The sequence below is a fragment of the Populus euphratica genome, unplaced genomic scaffold, assembly GCF_000495115.2.
Source record: "Populus euphratica unplaced genomic scaffold, PopEup_1.0 scaffold290.1, whole genome shotgun sequence".
Classification (NCBI taxonomy): Eukaryota; Viridiplantae; Streptophyta; class Magnoliopsida; order Malpighiales; family Salicaceae; genus Populus; species Populus euphratica.
In genome coordinates, this window is record NW_011500169.1 from 25,458 (window position 1) to 36,387 (window position 10,930).

A 10,930-nucleotide genomic window follows, 5' to 3' on the forward strand; every position below is an offset into this window, starting at 1 on the left:
GGGGATACTCATATTTCATAGTAAAAAAGAAGTGTACTTATTTAGGTTAACTATTTTAGTACAACTCAATAATTTTCGATCCATTTTAGATGAATAATTCTACCATAATCTTTGAACTCACATTACAAGAAATGGGTATGGTAAAATACTAAATAAAATATTCCTTAATAAGCATCCTTCAAGTACATATTTTGTTTAATTTTAACATCATTATAGTTCCACCTAATTCCTCTATCTATAACTTATTTAATTTTAGTTAGTGATATGTGAAACTAGCACTTCTAACCACATTAATTGGTCCATTTTAAGTCATATTATTGTTCATCTCAATAACAATAGACCTAGTATATTTATGTAATAATAGCATATTAGAAGAAATATTATGTAAAACAACATTCTTATTATAGCAGGTAGTCATAAACTGTAATGTAAACCTTAATTGATCAATTTCATACCAAATTAATATTATTTATAGCATCAATTACAATAAATCATATCAAATCATATCAATTTATACCTAATTGCTTCAACTAAATGATATTCTCAATTACAACAATTAGTCAAAATCTTCAACGTAAAACATTAATTGATAAAATATATACCAAATTGATGTCATTGATAACATCAAATCCATCAATACATACATAATTACTTTAAGAAAAAAACATTCTCATTTGTAGCAATTAGTCTCAAATTTGAATGTAAACCCTAATTGATTAGATATATAACATTAATTACAACAAATCATACCTAATTGCATCAATTCATACTTAATTATTTCATTTACACAACATTTCCAATTACAATAATTAGTCAATAATTTTAATATAAATCCTAACTAATCAAATTTATATATATCAAATCGATGTTGTTTATGACATCAATGGTAACAAATTATGCCAAAATGCTTTAATTGGACAAAATCTTTAATGATAATTGTGTATATGTCATGACTATTAAGACCTCCCATGTTAAAGGGAAAATGAAATAGAATCGCCACCTAGTAATTAAAAGAAAAAAATAGAAATTCTAAAGTGAGCACCTATTCCATATATTCAAGTAAAGAGTTAATTATGTTTAATAAAAGATCGACATCATCCTTACTGTATTCTTTCAAATAAAGGTTATCTCTGCCATGTATTTTTTTGTAAATTTATTTTTTACATGTTATTTGTTTGTATTGTTTTTAAGCTTACGTAAATTTATTTTTTACATGTTGTTATTTGTTTGTATTGTTTTTAAGCTTATTCGAAAGTTATTTAAACTAGAAATTTTTCAACATTTGTCTCTAAAAATAGAAGATTTATTAATTAGGCAATATGTAGAATTTAACATTCGTTTCTGAAAAATAGAAGGTTCATTAGTTAAAACCATTGATGAAAAATTTGACGTTCATCTCTAAAAATAGAAGACTCCTTGATTTAGCCACTCATAAAATTTGATGTACATTTTAAAAAAACTATAAAACTTGTCAATTTGGATTTTTATGAAAAATTGACATTGATTCCTAAAAATAGAAAATTTGTTGATATGACCTTTTACAAAAAATTTGATGTCGGTCCATATAAATAAAAGACTTGTCGATTAATTTATTCAAAAAATTAAATGTTTGTCCCTAATAAATAAGAGACGTTAATTTATCCATTTAAAAAAAAAATTAACATCTTTTCCTAAAAATAGAAGATATATTGATCTAGATTGTTTCACAATTAATTTCTAAAAAGTGCTCACCTGATGAAAATTCATTAACTTATTCTTTTTGTTTACAATATGCATGATGCAACAACATGTTAAGTTTAATAAAGTATAAGAGTGCTTGCTTGTTATTGGCTTCATACATATGAACAAATAAAGAAAACAAACCTTATTTCATGCATGATTAAATAGTTCCTTCTTAGGCAACAAAACCTAGATTGAAAGCATAATCAAATCCTCTTTAAACCATAAATTTTCCACACTCATGAATCATATTCTAAGAAAGGAAAATAAAACTCACTTATAATGTTTTTACCGTAGGTTCCAAAACTAACTTCATGATTTGCAAACATAGCTTTTAGTATTTGAACCCGAAGTTTTCTTCAAATATAACAAGCATAAAAGACATGAACAAAGGCCATTTAGTTTAAGAAAGAAAGAAGAAAACTCATATGGACAAAGTTGTCACTCTTGTTGTCTCTTGTCGATACTGTTATTACAGTTTAGAGCTGCTACTAGTTTCAAAGTTGTTGCTACTATTACTTCATAGAGGTGCTTCTATAGTTTTCAGAACATCCAAACCTTAGTAAAATAATTATTGTTGGATTATGAATCCATCTTTAAGGTTTTTAATTAATAATGGATCTTCCACTAATCACACGTAGAACTCAACATTTGCTCGTATGAAAAATGGATTGGTTCGATTTGAACTCTCATGATCCATCTTCAAAAATTAAACCTAAACAAAAATCAAACCTATCAGCTCAATTAATTTGGTACAGCTACCGATTGAGGAAGACACTATTGCATTTATAAGGCCTAAAAACTAAGTTGATTCTAGCTATATTCAAACCCTATTGGTTCAAAATCACAAAGATTATTTCATTATAACCACCAAATCATCCTTCATTCTATTGGTTTTCATTATAGGATTAGAAGCTGACAACTACTAATAGGGATGGATGCACTCCTACAGATAGGCTACCTATCCTCGATTATGAGATTAGCAAATAACTTGACTAATATTACTAACTAGCTAGTTTGTATTTAAAAATTAGGATTAACATCTTGATTGATTAATTATGTAGCTCATTAATATTTTGTCAATAAAATATCTAATAAGTTATCTTTTGTATATGCCAATGGACCCTTCTTATTTTGATTGAAGAATTAGACAACAGAACTCAGAGCAGTATTTTCCTTTTCCTAAATTCAATGGGTTAGCATGTTCCAAGAAATAAGAAAATGAAAAATCAGCTAAAAGGGAATTTTAATTTTTTGTAAAACTCCTAAATTTTTTAATATGAAACTCACCAGCTAACTGGGACTAGTTTGTCTAGTAGTAGGTGTGTGGGGATGGCTTTATTAATGCCACGTCTCCTAAGAGACTGGACAAAACTCTAAGGAACAATGACTTATGAACATGAGATATATTTCAAGAAGGAACAACATGTATTTTTTAAGGGTGTAGTTCAATTACTCACACTCTGGGTTTATTTTCTAGAGATCACTAGTTCAAGTCCTACAAATTTCAGAACTACTAAAAGCTCACATGATTGTTAACTTTAGGATCCATAAGATTAATTATAATACACACAAGATTGCCCGAACATCAATGTTAATCTAAAAAAAATTAAGAAATAATATATGATACATCCTTTCTTTGGCACCTCTAACAATTAATGCCTTTCCTACATAATTGGACAAAACCTTCTCAAGAGAACTCCTCTATGGGGTAGAAGTTGGGACCGTAATCTTAACTTTCTCTTAGAATACATGTGCTCATGTTATCTTCTCTTAGCTTGATCATAACCATATATCATTCCAACTACCTTAACAATAGTGATAGGCCAGATGTCATTTTTATGATAATTAAGACAAAAGTACTCTCTAATTATAAGTAATGCGTGTACCAATTACTGGACAAACCAGGACGGTAATCTCATTGCCAATACCAAACCATATTATATTTTAAACTAGAGTTATAATCCCCAAATACATATTTAATTCAATCAACCTCATTAACCCTTTCAAATTAATTAATTCTAACAATTTGATTGGTGGATATTAAAGAGAATCAATCATGTAAATTATATAACAATTTACCCTGTATGTGGAATTATATAACAATTTTCATGTAAAATGCATCAAACACCTGCTATTATATTTAATAAAATATAAAAATTATTTTATTTTAACAAAATAAAAATGAAAATATTTTCTAAATATCATTAAATAAGAAAAAACAACTCAAATCAAAATTAAGTAAAAAAAACAATATTTCATATATTATATAATATTAATACAATGTAGCACCATAAACAAGTTCAAAATACCATTAAAATATGCACTAAAGAGCTAGAAGTGTACCTCATAGATAGTTAAATTATAAGAGTTTTTTTTATATAAATCTTTCAAGCTTTAACAATGGTTGCTTTCTTTTTTTCCTAAGCTTGTTATTTTCTTTCAGAGTTAATGAAATCTTTGTGCTAGGCTCTTAAACCTACACACTTGGAATTCCTTTTATCTTATCTTCCTCTCTCTTCTTTATCTCCTCATTATTGCTCCTCTACATTGATTTTCTTTAGGTATTTATAGGATTTGAAGTTAGGATTCAATCAAAGGTTGCTCATTCTTCATCAAAGTTTGACCTTTTGATCAAATTAAGAGAGTTTTGGGTATGTTTTATAGTTGTAAACTCTATATCTATATTGCTTTTATAATGATGGATTTGCAACAAACTTGGTTTAGAGATTTTAGTAGTTTTTCCAAACTTGAAGATCAATGAGCTTATTTCTAGCCTTTTGATCTTAAAAGGAACATGACCAAACTTTGATAAGAATTCACTAAGAAGGTTTGACGTGTGCACATGAAAACAATTATTGGTTTTGAAGGGTATCACAATCATCGATGATTGAGTTACCTATTTTCGAGGCTTCAAAGCAAATTTGATATCATCATTGTTGAAGACCACTTAAAGTTGCTCGAGGAGGTACACATCTTTTGTTTGGATCAAACCTTACTCGATTTGAAAGCTTGTAGCTTGACATTCATTCACTTGAAAGTGCCAACTCAATCAATCTAAAATTAGTCAATGTAGTGAGTCTGATTATGGAGAAGATGTTGTTGAGATCATTAGAGAAAATAGGATGCAAATATTTGATGAGAATAACTAATCTTTGTAGAGGGGGTGTTTCTCAATCGAATAGTGATGGTTATAACTCCTAAATTTGTCGGAAACACCATATTCATTCGCTTGAAGCCACCTATTTGATTAAATAAAATTGCCAAAGAAGAAGATACACAGTGGTTGAGCGATGTGTCGTTTGTCTGGGATAAACCCTAAAAATTAGGGATTTTGATTTAGGATTTTGATAAATTGCAATTTAATTCTAAACTCTTAATTTCATATAATTTCACTCCTACCAAATTCAATTGTCAACTTTAAAGTTGATTGCCAATTTTATTTTAGTCATTTGTTATGAAATTATGTATTTTAACCCTCAATTACTCAATAAACTATCAATTTATTCAATTTAGTCGCTGATTTGATCATTTTCAACCTGTATTAATGCATCCTTTTCAATTTAATTCATGGTTTTGAATTTCTCCAATCAAGTCCCTAATTTTTCATCAAACTTTAATATTTATGTAATTAAGCCTCTTAAACTTTAATTTCTTTTAATTGAAGCTTAAATTAACTTTAAAAACTCAATTTTTCTTGCAATAAAGTCTTCAATAAAATTAATTAGGCCTTTCAAAATTCTCATTGAGTTCTTACCTATCTAAATTTGTTCTTTAACCCAAATAAAAAGATTTTCACTAATAAGGCCTTTTTTCAATTAGAATTGGGTTGTAAATTTTATTAGTCTTATACATTTTGGTCCTTCAGGTTTTCCACTTGTATTTTGGTCCTTCACCACTTGGACAATGTTTTAGGCTTTCTTCATGTATATCCATTTATATTTTGGATTTTCTTTTTATATTTTTCTTTTTTATATTTTTTTTATTTTTTTATAGGGTTAAAAGTAGATAACAATATATTTTTCCTCTTTACAATGCTTACAAAGCAAAATCTCATCAAGGTTTTGCATAGTAAGCTTGTAAAGAAAATATATATATCAAACTTATTGAATGATCCACCAACCTTGGAATTCAAAAGACTTTACTTCTTTTTTTATTTTTAAGAAAATAATTTTATTATTATGATTGACCTACCCCTTTTAAAACTTAAAAAATTAATATATTTTCACAAGGGACCTAACCATTTTAAAATTAAACACTTGGCCTATTTTCATATATGATCTACTTTTTTTAAAATTCCAAAAAGAATTTCAACAAGCCTCTATACTTTCCTAAAAATTGATCTATTTTCATGGATAACCTATCCATTTTTAAATTCAAAAATTCACATATTTTCATAGGTGACCTACCCCTTTTCTAATTCCATAAAGTAGGATTTACATTGAATCTTTCCAAAACTTTTCTAGAATAACATTTATAAAATAACATTTAAAACAAAATACTCTATAAGGATAAACTCTTAAAACGAGTCTCTTGTCATATAGCCTTAGTTATACATACCTTATGGATATGATGTCTTTGCTATTTGTCAGCTTTGTTCACCCATGCAGATTTCATTATCTTTTCTCTTGATTAGTTAATCATGCACTAACACCATTTCAAAGTTGCGATTAAACCATATGTATTGCATGTTTTTCAAAATATAGCCCCCTCTTTATAATCTCTCTTCTTCTTTTTTTAATTACTGAGGGTTGTAATATCTGAAGTGGTTTCTCTTGCCAGCTTACCCTCCCAGTTTACTCAAGCAAGTTTATGTCAGTTACTTTTAAATCTTGAATGTCCAGCCACCTTTATAGCCTTTTTCTTTTATGTGCATTTAGGTTGTGGCAAATGCTATTATATCCTTTTCTAATTGGGATTGAATTAAAACTCTTTATCTTATGAAAACAATGTTTTTCAATTGCTTTTTTCAAATACTAATGACAACGTTTTGATTTTTATTTTAGAGTATTTTTCTTAATAAAGATTTTGCAAGATTTACTATCTTTTTGAAAACCTGAGATTTTTCAATGACATGTCAAAATAACAATGTCCATGCAACTCTTATAATTTGTATTAGTCTTTGAAGAAAAATATTTTATTATGGTGATTGGTTTAAAAGATGGCCCATTTTGCATTGTGTTAAAAAAAGATCAAATTCTTGTTTGAAGTGTTGTGTTTGGATTTTCTCAACGTGAATAAACATGAATAGTTATTCACTTTATCATGACACTCATAAATGGTTCCTTATATTTTAAGAGTGTTATTTATCAGTCTTTCTTGCTTAATTGAGTAGAATGGACTTTTAAGGCACATAATAAAGGCAGGGTTTTATGGCTTTAAGCGAAAAAGAGTTTACAAGCTCAAATGGTGTTTGAAGGTTTTTTTAGGTCTTGAATTACTTTTCACTCATTTATGTCCTTTCATCCTCTTTTGTTATTCTTTTAGCACATGTTATGCTATCAAAGACCTTTGCTTTTAGAAGTTGAGACAAAGAATATTTCTATGTTTTTCTTTTCATTCTAAATCGTTGATTGAACATTTACTCGACTTTCCTTTCCTCAAATCTCTTTATCTAATAATATTAAAATATCAATGCCTTTTACTATTTCATTTACAAGTTTCTTAATGATTTTTTTTTTGTTTGTCGAAGGTGTAGGAGAATCTTTTGCTTGTTTTTTAAATACCTGTGTGTCTTTTCAAGATTTTTATTTAGCAAAGCCCCTTTCTTTTGGATTTTCTATTCTGTGAATTCAATCAAGATCTCATGGATTCTATTCACCAGTATTCTATATTTTTTTAGGTTTTCTAACCACTTTCTCATCATTAGTGAACGTTTTCAAATACCTTCATTCTCATCATTTTCTAATACTTACCACTAGTGTAGGGTGTGATTATAATTAGGGTTATCTTACAAAAAAAAAAAGTCCCTTTTAGCTTAAATAAGGACTGCAAGAGACATATTCATCTCTAGGGATATAAAAAATGGGTTTTTCCTCATTTTACAAGACTAATAAATTATGACCTCATTACTGTGGCGATTTGAACAGAATTGTTTTTATGACTTCATGGTTTATGAAAACATCATCTTCTATGTAACTATCCAATTTGTGAAAAAAAAAATCAAAAAATAGCAAAAAAACAACAGAAACCTAAAAAAAAAATCAAAAATCAAAAAATAGCAAAAAAAACAACAGAAACCTAAAAAAAAAAATGTTTTTTGATGTCTTTACATCACTTATAGCATCTTTTTCCTACGAGTTCAATTGTTGATGTGACATTGAGGTTATTTTTTTAATCAAAACACAAAAAATAAAAAAAATCAAAATTTGCAAGGGATCAAATATTAAAAGAACAAAGTTAAAGTACCAATTTGTTTTTGTCTTGCCTAGTCTCCAAGTTTGCTTGGGAATCAATAAATTAAAAATAACAAAAAAATATTTTTATTTATAAGTAGCTGCATATAACACTGAAAAAAGAGGGTTGCTTAAAAAAGACTTACTGATACTAAAAAATGTATTTTTATCAAGGTTTTATATCATCATTTTACACTTGAAATATCAATAATTCTTTAACTAGAATATGTTTTATAATAATAACTATGATAATATAAGATACCTTTAATTTATCATAAATATTCATTTTAAATGCAAGCCTATCATATAAATTACAAGATTAATTGATGAGTTTAACTATTGAAATTGAGAAGACAAAGAGAGGACTAAGATTAGAAAAGAAGTTTATTTTATCCTTTATATATATTACCTAAAAACTTGCAATATGTGAAAAAATAAAGAAAGATCTTTTTTTTTTACTTTAGCTTATAATAAACATTAATCTCTTTTTTAAAACTAACTTAAAATGATAAATTCTTCATTCATCAAAATCATATTAAAAAGAGAAAATTACATTAAACTTCCTAAGGTTTGTTCCGGATTGCACTTTCCTTTCCATGTTTTAAATATTATGTTTTACAAAATTTTATAAACTATTATTAATATAGTTTATAACACTTTATATGATAAGTCCAAAACACATAAAATCAATCAATAAGTGAAATATTGCATCTTTGTTTTAAAAGTAGTCATTCGTCGTTTCTTTTTCAAGGCAACAAAAAGTTTATTATCTTACAATTGACTAACCTAGTTCTTTTTCCTTCCATTAACAACATTAAATCATCTTCATTTGTTATCCATGAACACCATTTTATTATCTTCTTTCTCTTACCAATATTATGTTTATACCACCAGTTCTATAAGTTTTTAAAAACTAAGAGACAAACACATATATCTTCATCTTTATCCTAACATTATCAACCTGTATTCATTTGCATTAATATAAACTTTATACAAGGCACCAACTAGGTTGGAATCAAGTTTAAGAATAAGAAGTGTAAGAAATATAGGAAAAGAGATATTGTCATGATATCAAAAATTGAAGCTAGCAAAAACAAGATATTCTATAAATATGATAATAGATCATATGAAAATACTTTTATTAACTAGTGTAAGCATATTAATATAACTAGAATCACTACTTGAGGATGTGATAATAACGTTGAATCAATACAACTTAAAGTGAAGAAAATAAAAGATGAATTATCAAGAATAAGGATTAAGAAATGCAATATGAAGGCAAGCTTCACAAATATAAAGTTAATGTTGATAGCAAATTCATGTTGAACAAATGAAAAATGAGATTGAAATAAAATTAACTCGTATTTGTCAAGGTGGTAAATCATCCAAATAATAGTACTAATAATAGTACTAGTTGAAACAAACTTTCAAAGTATAATTAAGTTTTAAAGCAAAATAAACTATTTGTCTAATAAATATCATTAACAATATCAATCTTAATCATTTCTCAATTAATACAACTTGTTTGAGTTGAAGGTTGAGAAGAAGTATCAAAATTAATTCATAAACTTATCTTTTATAAGTATGTTAAACATGATTAAAGAGTATCATAATTATATTTCAAATAAAAAATCACACACGCATTTGAGTTACTTACGTGCACAACCATTTCTGCCACTTTTTCCATCCTCGACTTTTTTAGCCCCTCTACCACCTTTGTTATTTATATCAACTTTCATAGTTGTTGTAGATTGAACATTAACCTATTCAACATTGTTTTTTGGGCTAACATTATCTTGTTCAATATTGTGCATTTATAAAACATTATTTTTTTCAGCATTATCACTATGACAAGGCCTTATATTATGATAAAATAACTTGCATTTATTACATCTATTTATCGAAACTTTTTCCTCAGGATTTTGATTGGTATTTTTTGGAAAGGTAAGACATAGGCCTACAACTTTCATATGGAGCCCAAGATCTAAAAAGGCCATTATCAAGTCCAAATTGTAGAAACAACAAAGAAGCCCGAATCTGTCTTCCAGCCCGAGCACTGTTCGGTATTTTGGCCATATCTGGAGTTCTAGAAGTCCAAATGAGCTGAATTTTTTACACAAGAAAGCTGAGACAATTGCCTACAACTTTCATGTTTGCAACTGGCTCCAGTTTTGACGTTATCAATGACGTTTTGGGCAGACAAGAGAAGATAAGGATTGTCACCAAGTCAAAAGTTGGCCACCCACTTATCAATTAGTCATCAAATTAATAGTTCCCAATTTTGGCCTATAAAAGGAGGCATTTGCCATGCATTTAGGCATCTTGGTGTTCAGATCAAGATCATGCTCTTCCTTTCTCTCTTTGTATTTTTTATGCTTTGTTTTCATTAATATTAAGTTTATGCCTTTCATTTCCTTTCCTTTACTTAGTTAACTTTTATGTTCTTATTTTGTTTATCTATTTTGCTTTCTTTCATTATGTCTAGCTAAGTTAATTATGTCAAGGTGAAAAGGTTACACTAATGGTGTGAGAATAAGTATAATGTAAACTTAATATGGACTTTAATGTTTGATACTAACATGTTTTATATTTGTTATCTTGTTTACTCTTTAATACTTTGCTTGTTAAATGATTAATCTTGATTTATGTTGTATAACACTTGGTACAACAAATGCTTGGCACTTTCATAGCCCATAATGTATGGTATAACCGACACCTGAGCTATGAAAGGAACTTGATTTGTTGTTAACATAAGTTATAATCATGAATGCTTGATGAGATTTACAAGTATTAGCATTAATTGAATAAGATGACTA